At 40.1% G+C, this 24,493-nt stretch overlaps 1 protein-coding gene across 1 annotated transcript in view; it reads right to left on the bottom strand.

The window, feature by feature from the left end:
- Positions 1-17,687, bottom strand: part of RARB (retinoic acid receptor beta) — a 264,320-nt gene extending 246,633 nt beyond the window's left edge. The window contains exon 1 of the mRNA XM_053466648.1: positions 17,606-17,687. The gene's annotated coding sequence lies outside the window, so the exon portion shown is untranslated. The remainder of the gene's footprint in view (positions 1-17,605) is intronic.
- Between the last annotated feature and the right edge of the window lie 6,806 nt (positions 17,688-24,493).

The following is a 24,493-nucleotide window of genomic DNA, read 5'->3' as shown; positions in this document are numbered from 1 at the left end:
CATCAACCCCTGGATCCTCTCTCAACCATAAAATAGATTATCAGGAAACACAATAGAAGACGCATAAAGAAAGCAGACACCTTATATAGGTGTTCCACAGGAGAAGACGTTGCTTCAGCGGGAAGCATACTATACCTCTTCTTAGTCATCAGTATGCACATTCTTACTGGGTTTTCCTGTGGCTTGCTGCTCTATGCCACTATGGTCATCATAGCCCCCATTCATAATGTCTCTGAATAATGATCCATACGCCATCAGCACTCATTTAGAGTTTAATAGATACAGAATAAATCTTTTTACACCTATAAGTATATGTGCAGAGAAACCCACATGGGACTAAAACACAGATTTTTTTTTTAAATGTGTGATTTAAATCAAACAGGCTAAAATTGTTTTTTTTTATTTTAACCAATGTATTCGTAACAAATTCTGATCCATGGATACAGTTCTTAGCAAAATCAACAACCCACCCTGGGCCAGGCTAACATTTATTTTTTTTATTTCAACCACATGTTAATTTAAAATTTCTATAGAGCTTATAATGGCTTGAAGCTTATGTGGAATTAATTTACAATGCAACCACTCATACAGAACATTTAACAGACACTTTTGATCCATCAAGTAGACCTTTGACTTTTTTTTATAGGCTTGCTATTAAAACTAAATGTAATTAGCATTCATAAAGCACCCTCTTGACCCCCTGCTGAGCTGCTTTATTTGCCTCAGAAGTTTTAATATCACCAATATATCTGACTGCTGCACTAAACATGACCGGCTAAATTTGTCAATTGAGGTCTATCAAGCAGCACCAAATAATCAGAGATTCCAAGTCAGCTTGAAGAACTAACCCTTCCATGATCTATGGCACAGCGTCACATTACAAGGTTGCAAGTTCAAGTACATAAATACAACAGCGGCAAGATGATGAATTTTGGTTAAGATTTGGTTACATGCTTTAAATTTATTTTGGGGCATCACTAATATTGCTTTGTTGTTTTATATACATTATAACAAGGCGATGGGGTACATGGTTACCCAAGGCTATGCGAATTGTCTTGTAAACGTTCTGCAGCACTGATCCCGGAGATCAATGCTTCTTCGTCATTTTTCTCTGAAGGATAAAATTATTCACGATTGATTCATACAACGAACGGAGTATCATTAACAAGAGTCAGATGCAAACGGCGTAGATGAGTTATCGGATTTTGAAAAGAGAATTAAGTTAAGCAACGCCATCACTTACTACGCCATGCTGCATGTGCTGGAGAGACACTAACTTATTTATATTTCAGCAGCCAGAACAATTAAAAAGAAGACAATTAATCAATATGCAAAGACAACTCTGATAAGTGGTGCACATGTGTATAAAATAATGGGGGATATAATTCAGTTCAGTCCTATGATTTTTCAACTCCACTGCCTCTGAATCTGAAATACTGGGTTAAAAACCCTGTTTCTGGTCCGTAACAGGGTCCTGTCGCACCACTTAATAACTAAATGCATTAAAAAAAACTTTAAGTAACTTTTGACTGGCAGGCAGGGTCTGAGATATTCTGTTTAATATTTTAACTTACAGAAGCGATACCCGTGAGTTGCCACACTAGTGTTACCAGATTATGTCCTAAATTTCTGTCTGTTATCCTTACAACCAATTAACAACATCAGCAACGTGGGGGCATTTTCTGTCGCTTCCACTCTGGAAGAATACATATTAAGGTACTTTGCAATGCTTTCATATACACTCTTCTAATACCCAAAGATAAAAAAATCACTTACCTGACCCAGAAGAAGCAGCCCTACTGCAGCAGATGAACGCTTCCTCCATGGTCAGAGTGATCTGGGGAGGGCTGAAGGTGAGTATATCATGTGCAGGGAGATGTGTTCAGTCGAACACATCTCTTGCAAAGAATTTAGCTGAAGGGGGGGGCAAATGCATGAGGGGGGGTTCTGAATCCCCCCATGCGTTTGCATCCAACAAATAAATGTAAATAAACCAAGCAGCTATCTTGTGCATGAAAGTTCATGTGATGGCTGGAGTGTCCCTTTAACAATATCACAGATATAAGTAAAAAGGGAGAAGGGAGGTGATAACTAAAATACCTGATCCCCTAATTTACACAGAGGGGTTAATTCACCAAATGGGAGTAGTAACGGGTGGTTGTAAGACAGTTGTGGTTTCAAATCGCTCACTTCGCTATTCACTACAAAGGGCCGACACTGATGTGTTTCAACAGCAAGAAGAACTAAGCTGGCCCAGCGTAATGTATAATTGAATATGCAATATTTACTACACATTACAGAGCACATCCAAGCTCTTCCTGCAGCAGAAAATCACCTTAATAACCTATAGTGAAGACTGAGATCCTGCAAACTCCTCTACCAACTCTGTTGCTCTACGTGTAGGTGAATAAACACAAAACAGTGCATACATTTCTAAAGAAAGTGAAATTGCTTTAGTTAGTGTGCAGTACAATATACTGTAAAATGTAGACTGAGGCAATGTGATAAGACATCCCTTAAAGGTGCTGTCACAGATAGAACATATCACATGCTCTCGTGTGTGTTTGGCAAAAACATCTGTTATTTTACTCTGAAACACACAATTTCAATAAGTGTTTTCCACGGCGTGCCTATGAGTGTCTGGTTTTACATCCTATGACAATTAAAGTACTACGGACGTGATTTTTTGGATTAAGAATTATTTGAAGCATTGATCTACTATATGTTACATTTAGCTATAACAGTATTGAATTCTGCAAGGTAAGTGGAACGACACTTTTTAATGAAACATGTAAGATTTTTTGAGTAGCGTGAACCTTAGTCAGGAACCCTGATTTATTTCACACTTCAGCTGCAATGTAGAGTGAAGGACACGGCTGATGTGGAATACAAGGGTTATTGATGGTGGTGCGCATGCATTTATTACTCTTGACAATATATAAATTGGTATTGCTTCATCATTTAACCTGTTTATACAGGAGAACTGTCAGGCTGGGAAACTATGCGCTTCACAAAAAAACTTGAATTCTATACTCCTACTATTAATCTAAAATTGCATTATATTATTGTAATTATTGTTACATTTCATTTATAAAGGGTTAACCGATTTCTTGGATCTGTTACAGTGAGGGAATACAAGAACTAATAAGAGTCATAAACATAAGACAAACAGTGAAGAATGAGAAGGTCATACCCTTGTAAAGATTAAGAATGGTTGACAGGTTAGCTCTAACTGTCGGGATTGCTTAGAGAAATTTGTGACAGTAGGCAACAATGAACATTGCATATGAGTTTGGGAAGGGACGCTGTTCACAAACTCTGTCCAGGGTATAGAAGTTATAAGTTACTCTACTGTTTTGTTACTTTTTCCAATCTCTTGGCCAGAACACAAGAGTTACAGCAATCAGATCATTTTGGAATGTAAATGTATTCTCTGTCACGATGCTGGAAATCAGCATTTATGTTCTGGAGGGTCCGTAAAGATTTGTATATAAGAAAGGCACAGCTGTTTTGTGAAAGCGTGACCAGAAAGGAAAACTTAGGAAATGACTGTATTGTCTTAAAAGAAGGCGGGGGTGGGGATAGCAAGAAACGGACAGGGAGAGGGATGAGTTAAAAGATAGAAATGTAGATCTGGGGTTTTTAAAAGGACAAATGACGTGCCATACTTTTCAAATCCATTGAAAGCTTCTGAGATAAGTCTACACAATACTTGGTAACAGCCAAGATTGAAGTCAACCATTTCCGTCTTTCAGAAATAACCCTACTGGGTTGAGATGAGGATTCTGCCAACTTTAAATCCATTAAACCACAATTTGTTCTGGGAATGAATGAAGCATGCCAATGTACTTCCTAAGTAAATGTTTTTATCGTGTAGGCTAAGACTTATGACATAATAATAGTATGAATGAAAATAAATGTTAATAGGCTGGTCTATCTTGTATGCTGATTCCTTATAGGTCTCCTATAGGCAATGTTGCTACATTTATGGAGCTAACACAGGAAAATAATATAGAGTCTCATAAGCCTTTGAGAGCGCAGAGATCCCGTCTTCAGCTAAAGACGAGACGTCCCAAAAAACTTTTGTGGCTCTACGTTTTTTCTGGGTTGGTCCAATAAAAAGGTATTAACTTTGTCCAAAGACTCCATCGTGTCATGGACTATATCAGTTTTCCCTATTACGTCTCCTATACGATCTACTTTAATAAAACGGGGGGGGGGGTGGATCTTATAGGAATTAAGTTGCTTTATAGCTAGTAGGTGCCCATTACCTATTTCCGAGACCTAGTCTGTACAACAGGAACATGGAAACAATGACATGAGGACCATGAGGACTGGCCATCTGGCAAGTGCGACTAGATATGCCCAGCGACATTTAGGTCACCAACAGCGGCCAACAGGGCCACCCAACTATTGCCAGTCTGGCCCTGAATGATATTGGTGTAGGAACAGTTCCAAATGTATTATTTCCTGTTGATAGATATAACTCCAGTGTAAAACCGGGGTTAGTAATTTAACTTTAGAGAACAGTTTCAGGAATTGGCTTTTGCAAAATCAGCTTCCGGTGTAATATAATTTGCCCCTAAATATTTTTCATGTAGATTTTATGCTTCATTGAACACTTATATGACCATATATGTCTGTTATTCAGGCCATATGTGTCAATGATCTTGTGTGATTCTAGGCATGTGTGAAGTAGAGTGATTAATTCGATGAGAGCCATTGTCTGTCAAATTCAGGGTCACAAATCACCATAAACCTGTCCAGCTCCGTGTCTATCAAAACCTTTACAAATCTAAACTGTTAGTACTCATTGTTTATGCATTCCACACATTTAAATGACATTTTATTCTATGTCATAGCGAGAAACCGTTCTAATGAATTCCTTTCTTTTTTTCTGCATATTTTCATTTAGAAAAATGTGATGCTTTTTTTTCTTAGAAACAGAAAATGTTACAGTAATCCACATTAAGGCGGCATGAAAATGACTCAAGTTATCATCAACTTTACCGTGTAATTACATTTCAAATTAGAGTCTGAGTATACAATATTTATACCAACTAATGCTAATCCTTTGATGCAACACCTCTTTCTCTACAATCTCCGACAGGACTATTAATTCATTTACAATGAGCGCTGCAAAAGTCTTGCCACAATGGAATAATAAGCCTGTTTTGTGGAGGGGGCTATACGAGTTTTCTTCTAATGACACAGAGGCTTCATGCAGCACATATTAGTAGCGAAGCAAGATTTTGACACACCTGGCACAAAGCCCCTTTGATGTACCAATGCTTCACTTCACTATTCACCAGATGCACCTCTCTACTGCTTCTGGGATTTGATCTTTGATGTGGGTTGGTACATGAAGATAAGGTGAATGACCGGGTGCGTAAGGACATGCTGGGTACGAGAAGCTCTTGACTGTCCAGAACTTTATAAAAAGGCATGATCAAGCTAATGTATTTTTATTCACCGCTCACAGACACTCGTCTTACAGTAAGATGATTCTTACATGCATGTGCGCTCAATTCATTTTCCCCTAGCGGCTACGTGCAGGAATGATCCTAATCTAGCATGAAAGAATATAGAATGGATTGGGTTTATCACCAAACTTGATTGTCTCCTTGTCCATATTCTTTGGTGTTTGACGGGAACAATCAAAGACTCACACGTAACCCAGCCATAGAACGGACAGTTCTTCGTGGGAGCTATTATAGAAATAATCCCAAATGTACCACCTGAGGAGGTACTTCGTTGCACACAGGAAACAAGGTAGCTAATTATATATAGATATATTTTTAAATACCAATCACTACATAAAAAATATCAAGCATCACTAAGCATGTATAAAAATATATTATTGTACAGATGAGTATAGAATATATTAATAAAAACAATATTTAGTGTTTTTCAAGAAATGTGCCTTGTTTATCATTACTATACTGGTGAGAACTGTTCTGAGGTATGTTGCTCCATTCACAGCCAGACATTATCCACGCAGAAACGTAATACATTTGTTGGCTTATGTCGTGCTCACATTCAACGCCAATTACAGATTTGCAACCTCCTAGCTCAAGTATATGTAATATATATGTAATGATAATCCCCGAAACATGGTCATTCCTGTTGTCTCTGACACTCAAAGGGGTTAAAAGTCAGTCTAAAGTTGCCATCATGTGTTTGTTCTCAGCACAAAGCAAAAAAAAATCCTATTTTAAAAAGACGTATAAATCAGGGAGAGGACAATAATGTTCTAGACATAATTTAATTACCAAGAGGACAAAACAAGACAAACCCAATAATCTAAATCCTCTAGATGGCCATCTACAGTGTGATACATACTGGTGATTTTCCCATCTTTCCCCCTCTTTTTCCAATACTCCTTGGAGCACTTTTCTACTAATACAAAGATGTCAATAGGACAGAAAATCTAATTTGTAAGAGAAAATCCGGTCAAAAGAACAGAGAAAGATACAAAGCCTTTGAAAATAAATATAATATACATTCATACAATTTACAGTATAAAGTCTACATATAAATAGAATTTAACATAAAAACACTTATTGATTTTTTTTTGCTCTTTCACGGTCATACAACTTCCAGCAAGTTAAAGTCCTACTCAAGCCTACTGTTTTCTCACAAAGACTATATGCTGATCCATGAGGGTCTCTGAAATAGGTGAGACAGACGGACTGCATTGTTACAATTAACGGTTAGTTTTAAAATTAAGAGTCAGACTGTTATAACCTAAACTGTTTAGGAGCTCACACGCTTCCTGAATACTTGTCTAAATACTGATTTTTTACTACCTTTTCTTATCACAGGACTCTAAACATTTCCTTCACATGCAGGAGCCGGCCACAAAACACAGGGGTCAGGAGCTGCCTTTCTACTGATGCGGGTCATGTGACATAGGGTCACATGACCGCAGCATCTCCTAGGAAGGAAAAGCCACCTCTTCATGGAGCCATCAGCTGGACACATAAAACAGCTCGGTGCCATTGACAGAGATATGAATTACTAGAGCCAGTACGTGTATCCAGCAGGGGAATCTCTAGGCGCCAGCATGCATTCTCTAGTTGCCACGCTGACATGGGGGTCTGTTGCTTAAAAGTTTAATACTTTTTTCAGCAGAAAAGAAAATAATACGTTTGGGGTCAAAAACTTCAAGTAAGAAATAGCTTATGACTACCATATAGCTGCCGGGAAAACAATTGACTATATGGTTATTTATTGATGTATATTCTTTTAGCAGTTAAATGGGTAAATTAACTATAATTTGGTAGTCTGTGAAACTGCAGCCAAATTAGATTTCACCTAATGGATTTAACTATTTATTAATGATCACGTTGACCTCTCTATACGCACAGAAAGGAATAGCCTAGTCACTCGGGGAGCAGAGGCACACAGATACATATGTAGCTGCCACCTCTTTTAATGAGTTTGATTGTAATCGTTCATCCACATTTTGCTGTCCCTTGTAGAAGACACACTATTTACTAAATAAAGAATCCTTAATGCATGGACTAATCCAAATGTCCTTAAATGCATTATTAATAATAATAAATAATAATAATATGGCTCATTAAAACACCACATTGGTTGTTAACTCAATGTCTCCTTTGTACATGCATTTCTACATAGGTTTCTTCTTTTACGTGATAAATCAAATAACAATTTTACATAGTACATAAGGTTGAAAAAAGACCTAAGTCCATCAAGTTCAAACCTTCTAAGTAACTTTCCTACTATTGATCCAAAAAAAGGCAAAAAAACCCCTAATTAAGCTACTTCGAATTCTGCCATCAGGGGGAAAAATTCGTTCTTGACTTCAAAAGATCAATTTCTCAAAAAGTATCAAAAGAAAAATGTAAGAACCAGTACAGACAACACACTTACATAGACGGCATAAAATATCGTAACGCTAGAAAGAGCATCATGCTCGCATTTTGTCTATTATCTCTATTATATCAGCTCTACACCAAAACAGCGCATAGTGCCGTGCAGGTTTCTGGATGTGTGCCATGACAGATGAGGGGGGTTTTCCCTTTCACCTTTAATACATGGCCATACTATTTTAGGTCTATTATCGTTTTATGGTAGCTCTTCCCGCTTTAATTTAGCAGATAAAGCATCTTGTGTGCATGTGTCTTGTGCACGGTGTGTGGATAGAAGTCACGCTTAACATGGTGACCCGGGGTTGCGGCAGACAGAACACACGATAGAGTTCTCATGGAGATCCATTATGCCTGATTCAGGCTGACAGTTCAATAGTGTCTCGGAGGCCGTTTCTGTTAAGAGATTAGCACAGTTACAGCAAGACATCTACCCCTCCGACGCATAACAGAAGACGAGCGTACATGCAAAACAAGGAATGTGGAAAATCATATTTATTATATATTTCTACTTATTATTTATATTTATTATATTTCTTTATGTGGCAGTGACACTGGAATACACCGAACTGGGTGCAGGCATTTAAATAAGAAAAATAACATGTTTGGGGGATATTTTGTAAAAACTACCATGAAGCAGAGTGTCCTATATAGTAAATATGGAGGTAGAAAAGGGTATTAAAACCAAGAAGACATAGAAACACCAAAGTCTATTTCCCTAAATGAAAATAACACACATAACTTATTAAATAACATATAAAATCCTTATCTACGACAACCTTCAGAAGTTTTTTTAAAAGCTCTATTTTTGCTATTTTCAGGAACCAATATGATTACCTTAGTAAGCAAAACAAGAGGCATATCCATAAACTTATTTAGTCCAAGAGACAGACATTTTTGGGATACAGTACATTCTCACGCATACACGGATTATTTTATTTTATCACCTTTATATATTATTTTTATTTATTGTTTTATATAGCGCCATCGTTTTCCGTAGCGCTGTACAATGGGTAGACAGGACATAACAAGCAGTATATAACATAGCAATTCGACTTACGGAAACAAAAGGTGAGGAGGGCCCGGCTCAAACAAGCTTACAATCAGGTGAATATTCGTTTAGCAAACCCCCATAACTTTCCTTATGTGACTGCTATAAGCAATTTATTTCAAACAAGCACAAGGCATGGAAATTCCTCTTGCACATTTATCAAACAAAAAACAGCACTGGTTGAAAGAAACGTGTTTCTTTGGTTTGGTTTTTTCATGGCTCTACATAAAATAAAAGCTGCTTTTGCCAGTTACTCTGCTGAATTCAGGCCTTTTTTATCCTTCTTAGGGCTGATAAATGCCCCTTCCCAGAAATAACCATATTTGCTTTGAAGGTTTCTTAAAAGGCAGATAATGGTTTCGTACAGAAACAAAACGTTAAGGCAAAATCCTAATCTCTCTTCATCTCACTACCATTTGATTGCCCTTTCATTCTCAATGCTTCACGTCTTCAACTCGCAGGCCACTTTCTGCCATATAACTTCTCAATGGTCAGGTGAGGGCAAAGTTTCAGAGACAATGTTCCCCCGTTTCCAGTTTCCTTGTACACCCGCTCTTGCATCCTTACATAGTGCAGAGTGACAAATCAAAAGGGTTTTGGCTACTACACGGTCAGCTGTGTCCCGCCAAAACCATTCTAGACAAGTGTCTACCCTGTCTGACGGCTACGGAAAAGCTTAACAAGCTAGTCTACTGGTACCGACAAGGCAGATTCAGAAACCATACGAAACATATACGAGACGCTCAACCAAGAACTACCCGCCACGTTATAGCCTGCCCTACGGTGTGTCCTCGCTTGGGAGCCTTGAGTTTCAGCTCTCTTGAAGGGGAAAAATCTCCATCGTCATCATATCAGTCTCATTCCGCCCCATGGGCCGTCCAGAACCAAAATGTGAGGCAACCTCGAGGGAGCCAACAAACGCCATTCAAACGTTTCGACCTTCATTGGGCTCATCGATGGGCAAGAAACATACGGAGGACAGGGTATGAAGCAGCTTTCCATTCTTATAGGTGTCTTAATTTTGTTTTGTATTAAAATCAGAAATCATCTTTATCCAACACAGCAAAAGCACACGTGACGTACAGGAAGAATTGCCGCCTCCTCAAAAACAAGGTCTGATATCTCCAGCGAAAGAAACAATAATGGCATGCTCATTGATCAGAAGAACCCCAGTCACTTATTGGCATTTATTATTGTTTTTTCAGTCAAAGCCATTTGATATGTATACTATAATAGTTCAACAAATACTCACACTTTACCTCAGGTTCTTCACTTTTTTTAATTACCATACGGAATACTGTTATTGTGTTCCCTTATATCAGAAACATGGTGGGACTGTAGGCGGCTACCAGAGACAGTGGGACAGTGGCAACAAAAAATGGTCATTGTCCTGCAAAAATGATCACTTTGTGATAAGCAATACAGCAGCTCAGTCCTAACCACCTGGACACTGAAACGCAGAATTATGAAAGTCTATGAAAGAATGGTGACAACGCAGAATATTTTTCCTCCAGACAATGATTTTTATAGAGTCAATTATTAAAAACACATGGATTCATTTGTCTCCTGGTCATGTCTCATTCAGGGCAGGTAGTACTGTAGAGGAGACACGCAGGATGGCTTTCGTCTTAAATAAAGACTGCGTGGGGCAGAAACATTGTTTCTTTCACCCCTTATGTCTAGAGAAATTCCATGTGTATGTTAAATAAATAAAAGCCAATTCAGCACACCAATTTCTGTTCTGGTAAAAGGCAGTCAAGATGTCTCTGTTCTGTTGTAGACTTTTGCCCCATAAGCATTAAAGATTCACAAAGAGCCAGGAAACCATGACTACTTAATATATCAGTTGCCACCTAGTTGGAACGAAAGTGATTTTTAAGCAATTCTTTGAGGGAGCAAATGCCGCACAAACTTGTATGAGAGTATTTTGTGGCATATTTGGTATTCAGATTCACAACATCTCTGAAAAGTTTAAAAAAAAAAAAAAAAGTCCGCATTTTCCTAGTCTAATTTTATTGTTCAAATGTCTCATTAAATATTTATGTTATTGTAAAGAATACTTTTGCTAAATATGTATTTCTCTTAATATGGGAAAAGTAAAAATTGTGTTCCGTGCATCATCGTCTCACAGCCGCAGAAAAAAAATATGAAATCAATAACAAATTTACTTGCTATAAGAAAAGAGGTCATAATTCACCTTGGGCGTCATTCCTCTAAGCATAAACCTAATATAATTACCGAGAAGACATATTCTCCCTAAAGCTTGTGCTCCTGCTGAAAGGGTTAATTTCCTATATTTTTAAAAACCATGTTTACAAACTATACAAATATTTAGTATTTCTTTTGGGCTGAATTATTAATTTTTATTTCTATTATTATTATTATTGTCACATTTTATTTTTAATTTTTTTTGTACTATGTAAGAAATATGAAATTCTATAAATTATTCTTAATTTTAGCCTTCTTGTCACAGGGTCTCTTGTCAGGAACTACTTTTGTAATCGTCCACGATGAACGTAAGCATCCACGACGAACATGCAGCTATAGTAGATATGTTTTAAAAGGGAAGCGACTTCTATCACGCGCTGTTTTATCCAACGTAGCTGTATAGGGAATAGCGTTACAATTCTAAATTAAAAGCGCATACTCCATTAAATACTCTATGGTGATCCGGCTTCTAGATCACTAATACCCGCCTATTTAATCCCTTTATTATGGTTAGGAAACAAATATATTGTCAGTATTGTGAACATAATCTTAATAATTTTTACATAAACACACCATGTAAAAAAAAATGATATCGCTGAATAACCAAAAAGCCTTGTTCAGATTAATTTTGCATGCTTCTAAATATACAAACGTCTTAATCTTGAAAGACGTCGAATATACTGCATTTACCCAGCCCGCGATGAGAAAAAGCACTTATTACAGTCCACGTCAATCTTACAGTTTAAGCAACGCTGGCTTCGCACTACTTCTGAACTGATCTACTGCCCCACGTGACACAATCGGATTAGGATAAACCAAAAATGTAGATAAATTACCATTTTTGATCTGTGATGATTTGATCCTCTTTTCCCTGCACAATTCATCCGCCTTTCCTTTCATTGCATAACAAACATATTCTCAGCTCCCAAATGAGCAAAAGGGATTCACTGGATTCTTCTACATCGAGAGCAATGCATGCCTCCCAGACAAAAAAGAAAGTCTTCAAAGGGCTTAAACAGGGTCTGCCTAAAGCTCATCTGATTTGTTTTGTCTATGCAAAGATATTATTAAAGGGATATTTCATATCGTTTTGGTTCATCTACAAAGATGTTTGTTGTACTTGTGTTGTTTTCTTTGCTTTTTTTTTTCTTTTTCTTTTCCAGGCTGAGACTGTTAACACTTACAACGGAACGTTAAGTTGGAAAAGAATCCTGCATACATTTTATTTACTCATTAATTCAAACGATGGTAAACAGGATTATAAAGACAGATAATAAACAGAAAATGAGGTTATTCTGCGGCACCGTGGTTGTCAGAGTTCTGAGCATAGTTTAGTGTTTCTGTTCATGACTTTTATATCACCAAATTAGTCCCTGATGATGTCTCAGATGTGCTTTTGTCTGCAAATGAGAACGCATAAAATACCAAGACATTAACGTTAAATTACAATCGTTAATGATGTAAATACGAAAATAATTACTCTATCATACCATCAATTGCTTTATGTTCATTACAGACGATCCTTTAAGCCCTTAATTTTCTCGTTATAACACTTTTCTCTATTTTTAGCTGATTATTTTATTGCCGCAAAACAGTACTTTAGCATTGTTCAGCAGTTACACAATTCATTTAATTCTGTTTAAAGGTTCATTGAAACTTCGTTTGACCGACGTATGGATTCAGCAACGCTGGCTTTTTACGTTAATGCTAATAGAAATGCACAAAAAACACAAAGATATAAAAATCAGTAGTAGTTAAAATCCTTGATATTTAGCACTATAATAATAATAATAGTTTTAGAAGAATCGTCGTACGCTTTTGTATGTTTATAATCAAATAAAAGTAGTCGTTCCCATTGAAAATACATACTAATGGACAGCATTGCTCCGCGCAAACAGATAAGGCAGATAATGTAGAAATGTAGCAAGGCACCCCTGGGGTTTTGTGCTGATAAACATCATACATCAGAAAAAGGGATGGATGGTTACCTTGACATGAACACCATGCATATTCACCTTGTTTCTACATAACTAGATGGGTGAATTATTAATAAAACTAAGGTGAATTCGAGGAAAGCCTAAGATTGGGATTGCATGATAACATAGATGGAGTCTGGATCTTGCGCAAATCATTGTATGCCTCCCTGGGGGTATGGAGGCTTCTAGTAGAATACTGCTTAAAAGACGTTTAGTGTTTCGCTTCATCGGAGGGGTGAACACTTGCAGTCCCAATGCGAATGACCATACTGGGGAACTCTCCTGGTTTGACCCGGAGATTGGCGGAGGAATCTGTCGGTTCAAGACATCAGTCCTGGCCGCGTCCCGCAAGGGAAGGCTCCAGGTAGCCGGAGCCCAGAAGTTCCCGGGTGTGCGAATGATGCTGTACGTTAGCGCAGCCGCCAGACTGAAACGCACCGGGGCAGCGTTGGGCAAATCATTTGCAATAAAGCCAGTAATTATTTTTTTGCATTATTGTGTTAAACAGGCTTTCTGGGGCTTGCGGGGAAATGTTGTTGATATGACCTCCCGCTTGTTCCACTTCACAGCCATGTCATCCTGTACCATGTCTCCCCCGTTGCCTATGTAAACGCAGTATTTTCTCTACCCAATACAATTGTTAATGGTATCGAGGTAATCATGATTGTGGATGGCAGAAAGTGGCCCTTAAAAGTGAAACCACTCGATGATAAATAACCAACGTATCAGTCTTTTTCAAGTAGCTATCATTCTGTATCATAGTGCCTTTTCTCAATAGTAAACAGCATTATCTGAAGTCAGCGTGCGGATTTAGAATACAGCCTGAAACTGGTGTCATAAGCGCCAGAACGCTTGTCCCTGTAAAGCTCTATCTGTAGAGTCTAGGGAGCGATCCGCTGTTAGAGTGAATTTCGGGCTCTTCTGAGATTTCTTTTACACAAATCAGATGACGCCGGTGATCAGGTCTGTGTAAAGGAGAAAATACTCCAGAACCGGGAAATAAATCATAAACCCCCAAACACAAATCCTAGTAAAGGACGTGCCTCCTAATTTCACCATAATGTCTCCTGATGAAGCAAATCAACAATATGTCATTACTGCGTACCTCAAATGGGCTGTTTTCCAATTTCTTCTGTCATGTCGATTAACAACCTATCTCTTCTAGATTGGGATCAATTCAAGCCTCCTGATGCCAAATAAGATTCAACGAACCAAACGCTTATGTCAATTTTGAAGCAAATAATGAGAACTCAAGGTCTATACTAAGTGGCAGACTATTAAAGCATTACATATTACTGCTACAAGATATGTTACATACATGTATTTTATAGAATGTAGTATTTAAAACAGGTTTACTGATACAGAGTTAGATTGGAGAGTACATCGGCTGAATGGCCTTTAGTCTTTGAATCACCAATTTCATTCATCTTGGAACTGATTGGCTGCTTAACCATCGCACGCAAAATAAACCAAATACAAAGAAAACAGCTCCTTGATGTAACACCGTGGGCTAGTAGTAGTTGATGGGCACAATTATTCAGCAGACACCAGCCAACTAACCATGAGCAAACATTATCTGAACTCGGGCATCGGCATCACCCGGCCACAAAACCCAGTTACGTTTACAGACTTGTCTTCCTCCATCCCTATCATCCCCTGATTACACCTCACATAATAGCTCAATGTTATTATGCCTTAACCACTTCACTACCAGAGACAAAATATTGGTAAATAGTTTGTCACGTACCCAATATCGATATTTTAACTAAATCCACCTTAATTGCTGATTGGCGGGGAATTTACCACCTTGCAACAGCATCTATAAAATACCTTTACTTCCAGCGTACACACTTTATATGATATCCTATGTATTACGTGTTTTGAACATACTTATCAATAATGCTTGGGTTTTTAGTAGGGTTGCCTGAATGCACGCAGTAATAATGATAATTATAAAGCTATGTTTACACCATATATATTCTCCAATACAGAGTTCCCTCCTACCGGGCTGCGCATGAAAAAGTGTTTGCTCTGATTAGAACCACCATCAAAATGAGCCAATGTGACAGCTGCCCCCTAACAAAAAATATTTTTAATTCTCCTTTGGATCTTAACTGTTCCTGCAGAAAAACTTTCAAACTTAAAAGAATTTTTTTGTGTGCAAATACTTTTCATGTATAAATCACACGTCCGCAATGGAAAACAGCAGAGAATGATCCTGTTTTCATATGTAATGCATTCTTTACGGTTGCCAGCATTGACATAGTTTGTGCAATAAGAATGGCATTTGTGTATTGAGGACACATGCGCCATTTAAGTCTTTGGTTTAACACACTGTTACTGTACATACATGCTTAAATATGTTTATTTTCTGGATTGAAATTGCCATTTTTATGTAACTAATCAGATTGCATACGCCTTTAGTACCCATTGAGTTAAAGCCCATTTCTGGTACTTAAACTCAGCTGATCTAAACAAGGATCCTGAAGATGTCAAACACTGCAGAAATGACCCCGACATACACAAGACTTCCACCGCTAAAGCCGTTTACTATCAAGCTGAGCGTACACTCAGGCATCGTGATCCTACTGGGTCATGGCGTCACTTAAAGAAAATACAAAAGTTGTTATTTACTGCAATACCAACAACACAAATGCATGTTTCCGGTTAAAACAGTTATATCGCAGGATGCTTTGGAGGAGGAGACATGCTGACCTCCTGTTGTAATCACTACAACTAATGCAATAATTCAATTAAAGGATCGGAAGCAGCAGCGTGTCACTGAGGGCACAATGACCCCGCTCTGACATTACCTTTAATGAGGTTATCAGCAGGTGGAGGAGTGAATTAGGCATTACAGAAAGCCAAGGTATAAGCCCAACAACGCATGAAGCTTTTATGAAATAATTGGGTATCTTTCTATTGTCCTGCATATGATTATTGGTACTTATAACTACATAGGATTATTATTTTCAGTCATATCTTACTGGGAATGACTGGCCCCATTTACCATTCTGTGACACCCTGGTGGATGCATCATTTATCACGGCCCAGGGCGGCCCAAGTATCTCGGAGGACAAGAGGAACCTTGAGCTAGAGAGATGATTGCCGGTGCCCCAACCAGCACCACCAGGCCCACCAGGGAACTGTTCGGGTCTTTTTTGGTGACAGAAGGTTTACCTACTACTTCACCAGAATTTGCTGTAGGAAATAGGAGCTACGCAGTGGCAAAAAGTCTCTGAATATCAAAGTAGTGAGACGACAATGGAGAGCGTGGCTTAGAGAGTGAGAAAGAGTTTTGATGACTTTGTGGGAGGGAGAAAAGATAAAGAAAAATACAGCCAAGTACAGAAGTTAATTCATTTAACCATAAAGAAGACAGAAGAAAGTGAAGACAAATGGGGAGAGGCTGGTAAGAGAGTTAAGAGTTAAGGGGGAAATAGTTGACTAGGGAAATAGGGGAAACCAGAGTAAAGAGGAAATATGGTGGGGAAAGGGTTAACAGGGTAAAGCAGGACAAAGCAGCTAACAAAGGAGATGTTGGCAAAGAGTTAAGTCTGTTAGAAAGTGAAAGAGTGGGGAAAAAGTGAACCGGAAAGAGACTGGGAAAAGGGACAGAGTGGGATAACAGGCTGGGGGAGAGAGATGGAAAAATACAGTGGCCATTGAGGACCAGCTTTTTAAACCCCCCGGTGCCACGTTATGGCCAAGTCTGTGCGTGATTTCTGACAGGTGTTACAGATCATCAGGGCAGACAGGGGGCAGCAACCACAATAATTCAATGAGGTGCCAGTTATCCGAGTGCAAAGTGTTTTGGAAGGCTTACAAATCAGTTGTGTTCCAAAACAGTAAATTATCTGAAGCACACTTCTTCAAACAAGGACTTTTAAATTGGACAGCTCCTGCAAACTAGCGGGGAGGGCTGCTTGCAGTCAGGTGCGCCAACAAAGGAAAGATCAGCGCCGAGTATGGCTTCTTTGAAATAATCATTGCTCCCATGAATCTGGCGAATAGGAAAGATTTGTCACACCAGTTGCTGTGGACTGCAACTCCCACCGTGCTCGGCCACCTACAGCTGGCTGAATGTAATAAGGATAAGGTGGAGTGACAGAGGTTAATTACTAAACTGTCACACAAGTGATGCTTCTGCTCAATGCCTGCACCAGACACGTGGCTCTGGAGTTGCTAATGCACAAGTGACAGAGAGATAAAAGATACACTTTCCTTCCCAGTGTCACACGTAACAGGTAGCCGGATCCCCAGCACGCGTGTCCTGCTGCAGCCCCATGTACTGCAAACACAGGCGAGACTGTGCAAAGCCAGACAACACAATATGTCAATCAATAACTTCCCCCAGCCAGGGAATGAGGCTAGCTCCAGAGATCACATGCCACTGTGTGTCTGAAACAAACGCATGCCACTGAAGAGTGCCATCACCCTCCTGATTAAAGCCAAACACAGGCATCTCGCATTACCTTTAGGGCAAGCGTTCAGCATCCCCCACAAGCCCTGTCCGGGTCCCGGCAGTCACGGAGAGCAGCAGCAGCACCGGCAGTGAGAGGAGGAGAGAGCAGCAGTGACAGCGGCAGCGAGAGAGAGCTGTGCTCTGCAGGAGCTCCCCCCTCCCGCTCAATGGGAAGACCCGGGGAAGCGCATGTGCAGAGGTAAGGGCAACCCTGCCCTGCCGGCTACCTGAGCGTGCTGCTGGGACGGGCACTAGTGCTACCTGGCCCCGGGAGCGGGGGTCAGTGCTATGGCTGTGACACACAGCCAATACTATATACACATATATATCTATACATATATTCCATACATATACATATATATATATATATCCTATCCAGGGCTTGATAAAATAAATGTGTGCACAAAGAAATTTGGTCTCTTTCACTCCCACCAACCTTTTCTTCCACATTCCATTTGACCCTTTCCCTTCTGAACTGTTTCTAGATAACCCTATCGCCTCCACTCATCAGTTAACCATTTCCTGCACTCTCTCTCATTTCTTGTTTTCTCATCATTTTACCTTGTACTTTAACTCATTCCCAAAAAAACATTAACCCTTTTCCCCAACTTTTCTCCCTTTTACTTACCTCTATCCATCAAAACGTTAACCCATTCTCCAAGTTAACTTACCTCTATCAAAAAGTTAACCCATTCCCCTAGTTAACTTACCTCTATCAAAAAGTTAACCCCCTAGTTTACATCTGCAGCTCTGAAGCTTCTCTCTAAAGTAATTATATATATTTTTTTATTATTATTATTATTATTTATTTATTTATTTTTTACTCTTAACAATGCATTTCAACATTATTACAAAGTACTTTCATTTACACTGATCGTGTAGGGGGCTCCTTGTACATTGGAGTGCCAGTCAAAACATGACATGGTTGCACCAGGTATAGCAATTTTATTTACACAACGGGCTAATCAAATAAACAAATGCACAAATCTCATGACAGTTTTCCATAAACGATAACTGATATAAGCTACAATTATGGCAGTGAATGGATTCTAACAATGCTCTCCCACACTATTGGAAAAGTTATCCACATTGTATTCTGGGATAAGTGCGCGCAGTGATAATGAATGATAATGAATGCAAACAGCTAAGCACCAATTTAACCTATACTTATGGTATGGATTCAGCTACCCATAGTGAATGCATCTTCTTTTTACTTGGTTTTCTGGTGCCCACGTGTTTTGTGCAAAGTGTATCATCCCCCTTCTAATGAATGGAATGTTCCATTGTTGGCCATTACATTATATACAAAACTCTCACTGGCTTTATACCGGGTTAGCCTGGCAGAGGGCAACCTGATGGTCTTACATTGTGGTTTAGGTGTGACCTAGCTTATAAGAAATATTTCTTCTCCCTAATGGAGGTAACACTGGGTTTTAAAGGATTATGCAGAAGTAGGGGTTTTAACCCTTTGCATTCTAGATATGCAATTCATCATTAGTTTATCACCCACCCAATGATAATGTACCTGCGTTCAACCCCCATTGCCCCCTTCTCATTTCTGTCACACCCTTTTTGCAGATTTACCTCCCATAGTATTTCTATCAAGTTACCTGTCTCCAGCAGACTCTCTGCCATGCCACACTGATCTGTGCTGGGCTTCTTTCCCAGGTGGCCATAACAGCACATGGAGCCCACTCTGCCTGCTTGTTAAGTCTCCCAGCACACCCGGGGCCGCTTGGTTTGCACACGCAGCTCTTTCAGAAGCCAGCACTAGATTCTCCCGCCCATACTAGGCTGAGCATGCGCAGTGCACACGTGGAGGAACGACTCCTCTATCATCTAACAGTCAGACACTGGGTGTGTCCAACTCCGTGGAAATGGGGGAATACAAACTAACATATATATCACAGAAGTGACAGAAATGACAATATGTGCCCTTTTGACAGATTAACAGCCTGCTAGTAAGACTTCCTCACCTCCTCCTAGTTAGTTTTCCAGTGGATTGATTACTGTGGACAAAATCTAAGGAAGGGCAAGTGCTCCCCCTGTGTCCCCCACCGTGGGGTATTCCTACCTTATCAACTGTCTCCTTGACTGTCTATAACCGAACTGCTGCTGCTCGTTGGTCCAGGGTAGTATGTATGTATGTGTGTGTATGTGTGGGGTGCTCTGGACACAGTAACAGAGAACATTCTGCATCACCACTCAATGTGACGCCATAGCCCAGGTTCTAGCTGTGTGTAGCTCACAGAAATTGCCCTGATGCAGTGGGAGCTTTGGAAAGGCATCTTTCTATATATATCCTGGTTTCTCTATCCCCTCATTGCTGCTAAAGCCCCCTTATAACTAGCTACCTGTGCACTGTGTCAAGGGACAGCCATTGTGCCAAATGCTTTTAGCCAGGAGCCGAGCCTTTTATATGAACATTTCTGCTCTCAGGTGTACTTACAGTTGATGACGTTGTGATATGGTAAGTCCAACATCATTTTCCATAGGTGGTTATATGGGATGGAATTAGTTAGTGCTATAGGCTGCCAAATTAACTTTTGCTTTGCCTTCACTCGTATTAAGATAGTACTCCTGTGTATTTTTGGGGTTTCAAAACCATTATATCCTCCCAAAGGATGGACTGCAGTCTTTATTATTATTATTATTATAATTTTTAATATACCGGTATATAGCGCCATCATATTCTGTAGAGCTGCATGATATGATGGTAAGGAGGGCCCTGCTCAAATGAGCTTACAATCAGCTTCTGCTCTCCTGTGTAAATCCTCAAAATTATTTTCATTCTTCCATTGACTTCTGGAGCCGAAGTTTCACAGCTACTCTAGTGTGTAAAGAAACCAACTGTCATGTTCTACCTGGGCTGCGGAGCTGCATGTCTCTGTCTTGCTACGGTTTCTCTGTTTTGCTTCAATCCATTCCTGGATTTCCTTATGCTCTGTTCTGATCTTCTGTTCATTGCTTCCAGTTCTGCTCTTTGCTTCAGCTCTATTTCCTTTATAAGGTGTGCCCCACCAATTATGTTTGTCTCAGTCTGCAGTTATGTCTCTTTGATATGTGTTTAGGTTTGGTTTGGTTTGGTTTGGTTTGGTTTGTTTAGTACCTCTTTAGGCAGGGTTTAGCGTTAGGACCCACCGTATATGGGAGTACTTTGGTGTAGTGGTGGGCTAAGCATACTATGGCCAAAGATGTGACTGAATCTCCAATTGTTATCTTGTAGTCCTAGGCTAGTCCTGTTTGGTCCTGTGGTTTCTGTGTAGTCTTGTCATGTGTAGCCTGGTCAGTCTAGGCAGCTCTGTGCTTTGTTGTCCTGTATCCCTGGTAGGGGGGTGTCCTGTATCCCGGTAGAGGGGTGTCCTGTATCCCGGTAGAGGGGTGTCCTGTCCTGTTCATGTCGGATCTTGAGTATTCCTTGTCTTGTGCCCTGTTGTGCCCTGTATTATGTATGTCTTGTCTGGTTACGTTTTTTGCTTGGTCTCCCTGTCTCTTGCTCGCTATGTTTCAGCTGTTACTCTGCTTAGCTTCCACACTCCCAGCCTGCAGCATCCTACACATTATTCTAGTGCTATGTCTCATGCCTGCTCCAGGGTGCCTGCAGGATATCACTTTGCTTCGTTCTAGACTACATCCGCTGCTATGTCAGGGTGCTGGTATGTGACTGCAAAACCCTAGATGTCCACCACCCGGGTGAGTGCAGTTGCCCTGCACCAGGCCCTATGCTGTGACTCAGCTTCTGCATGTGGAATCTCTGCATTTCTCCATCCTGGGTCATTACAGTCGTCCTTATGGACCCAGATCCTGACATATGACCGCAGGCAAAATGCCAGGAGTTTGCAGAGTGGAGTCTGCAGCCCATGCAACTAGTCCATTATGTTCCTGTTCTCCTGCCCCTGTTATGTAGAGGACCTGCACCTTGTCCAGGGAATCCGTACGTAGTGACTCCAGCCAGCAAAGTGGTAGTGCTGGTCACCAGCGGTCACTCTTTAAGGTGGCTACGAGAAGTTCTCCCAGGCAATAACACAGTTCCATTGGTATAGATTACCGCAACCAGCCAAGTAGCGGAGGGTACCTTCACTCGTCCCAGATAGAGACAGCTTCCTCATTTCCCTGTCAGAAATGCTGACTCCTGTCTTGGAGGAGAGTTTGCAAGAGGCGGCTTCCTCGTTCCTGGTCAGATATGCTGATTCCTGTTCTGGAGGAAGTTGGTCTGCTAAGCGGTAGTTCTGGTCACCGACGGACTCCTTTGAAGAGATTCATTGCTTGTTCTCTGGGCTCTGCATGTGCTTCACAGTTATCCTGTTTGTTCTGGTTCTGACCTCGGCTACATTTCACGGCTATACTGACTTCACCAATCCTCGACCTCGGCTACGTGTCACGGCTATCCTGACTTCACCAATCGTCGACCTCGGCTACGTCTCACGGCTATCCTGACTTCTCCAATCCTTGACCTCGGCTTTACATAATGTAGTCCATCCACTGTGGGGTAATAATGGATCAGAACCCCCTGGAAATATAATCAAATTTGGAGCTTTGGCTATCCTGGCCTTTTTTACCTTCATCCCTATTATTTACCATTTTAATGATGCAGTTGACCATTCAAAAACATAGGCTGTAAATAACTCTACATTTACATTATTTAAGAGCCTTTGATCCTCCCACTTTAGACTATGAACTCTTGTCCTAGTCATTTTGTGCCAATGAAATATACTTTCCTCTTGTACATCATACATCCCTAGTATCCCTCTTTAGACAGGAAAGTCCCTCTTTGGGGCCCAAAGCCCTCTGTCCCTCCTTTCCCCTCTTTTGTAGGAGCTCAGAACGTTTGCTGGGTATCACTGTGTTCTGCATCACCAAGAAGACAAATAATGTGTAGAGAAACAACTAGAAAAGGGTTTTATAAATTACATTATGTAAATAAAACATTTCATTCATATACTAAATGACTAAATAGTTATCAGTAGGTCAAAAGTCTCTCCTTCTAGACTCACTTCTAAAGTGCCCTATGGTTGGAAGGTATAGTACTTTGTTTAACCCTTTATGTATGTAAATATTACTAAGGGTTAAGCAATGTACAGGACATTAATCAACTTTATAGAATATCTTATAACACTCAATATAATAAGGATATTTTCAGCAAGAATGTTGATTTCACAATATATATACAAATTATAGACCCAAACACATAATTGGAAAATATGTGTAGAATTTGGGAGCCAGCCAGACACAATTTTGGCAGCCAGCTTGACTTTTGTTACGAACCAGAAATAGACATTAATGTAAGTGCAAAAAGTTAGTCACTGACAGTAAAGTTTATTAACCGGAGCTCCTTCACTTTTCGGATTTATCCAGCCTTGAGTATTGATGTCTGCCTAGATGTAATTATATATCCAAATACACATCTTTTAATCATACACACTTCCAACTGACTTAATCCTACCTAGAAAATGCTAATTTAACACTCAGCAATCTGATAAAAGGTGCTGTTCCACGTAGACTTTTCAGACATTCCTAGATGTTTTGATTATTATGTACTTGTATGAAATGCATTTAAAAAAAGGTATATTCCATTTTTAAAATGACATGCCATTTTGCTGTATTTTCTTGTTAAAAACATCCTAGTGGGGCCTCTGAATCCTAAACCTGTCCATCTCTGACATCACAGAAGGGTCATTACGTTTAAGCTCTTCTAATCACTCTCATCACACAGAAGACATCCAACATGTCTTTATGGACTTTGCTTTGTGCAGTGGGGCACAGCCGAGCTGGAATAGAAAAGGACCTTCCCCAAACTGTGTACACAAAGTTGGAAGCATAACATTGTCCAAAATGTCTTGGTACGCTGAAGCTTTAAGATTTCCCTTCCGTCAAAGTAAGGGCCCAACCCCTGAAAAGCAGCCCCCATACCATTATCCCTTCTCCACCAAACTTCACAGTTTGCAGCGTGATAAACACATTTCCACTGCTCCAGTGGCGATCCAACGCTTGGAATTGGTGATTGCATGCAGCTGCTCGGCCATGGAAACCCCTTCCCTGAAGCTCCAGCCGTAAAGTTTCTGTGATATTAATGTCAGTGGAAGTTTGGAACTCTTCAGCTATGGAATCAGCAGAGCGAGTGGCATATAGGGGTATAAGACATTTCTGGAGGCAGAGTGGCATATAGGAGTGAAACGCCTAAATTCAATAACTAAGAGGTGCGTCCCAATACTTTTGTCCGTATAGTATGTTACATTGTATAGATCCCAACATAATTCATTTTAGAATCTGTAAAAATTACAGGTTTAACTTTACTAGGAGACAGACAAGTGACAAAGACTGATTTTATAGAAAATCCCAAAAGGTTTTAAAAGTATAATGCACAGGGAGACAATGGCAGTGGTTGCTTGGGCTGGTAAATGACGCACATACCTTCTACTCATCCGCCCACTATTTTCAGGACCCATGGCAAACCTTTTGTCAGGACTCGGGTGATCAGGTCGGGTAGGAGCCCATGCGCAGGGGATACTTGGGGTTCAGTATGTAACCCATGGTGCATGATTATGCAAACAAAGACACCACAAGCAGAAATCCAGGTAATGCAGTGTGTTTTATGTATATAACAGGACCAGAAAATAATGGTAATACAGTCAAAGCAAGAAACCGGACGTATGGCAAAATAAATACCGGTAATAAGTCTTTTGGGAGGGAGCCCACTTGGAAGGGCACGAAAGGCACACAGCCCGCTTGGAAGGGCATGAAAGGCACACAGCCCGCTTGGAAGGGTACGAAAGGCACACAGCCCGCTTGGAAGGGCATGAAAGGCACACAGCCCGCTTGGAAGGGTACGAAAGGCACACAGCCCGCTTGGAATGACACAAAGCAGGGAGTCCACTTGGAAGGACACAACAGCAGGGAG

The sequence above is a fragment of the Spea bombifrons genome, chromosome 5, assembly GCF_027358695.1.
Source record: "Spea bombifrons isolate aSpeBom1 chromosome 5, aSpeBom1.2.pri, whole genome shotgun sequence".
Taxonomy (NCBI): Eukaryota; Metazoa; Chordata; class Amphibia; order Anura; family Pelobatidae; genus Spea; species Spea bombifrons.
Note: the sequence above shows the minus strand (reverse complement) of the source record. Positions and strands in the feature narration are given on the sequence as shown.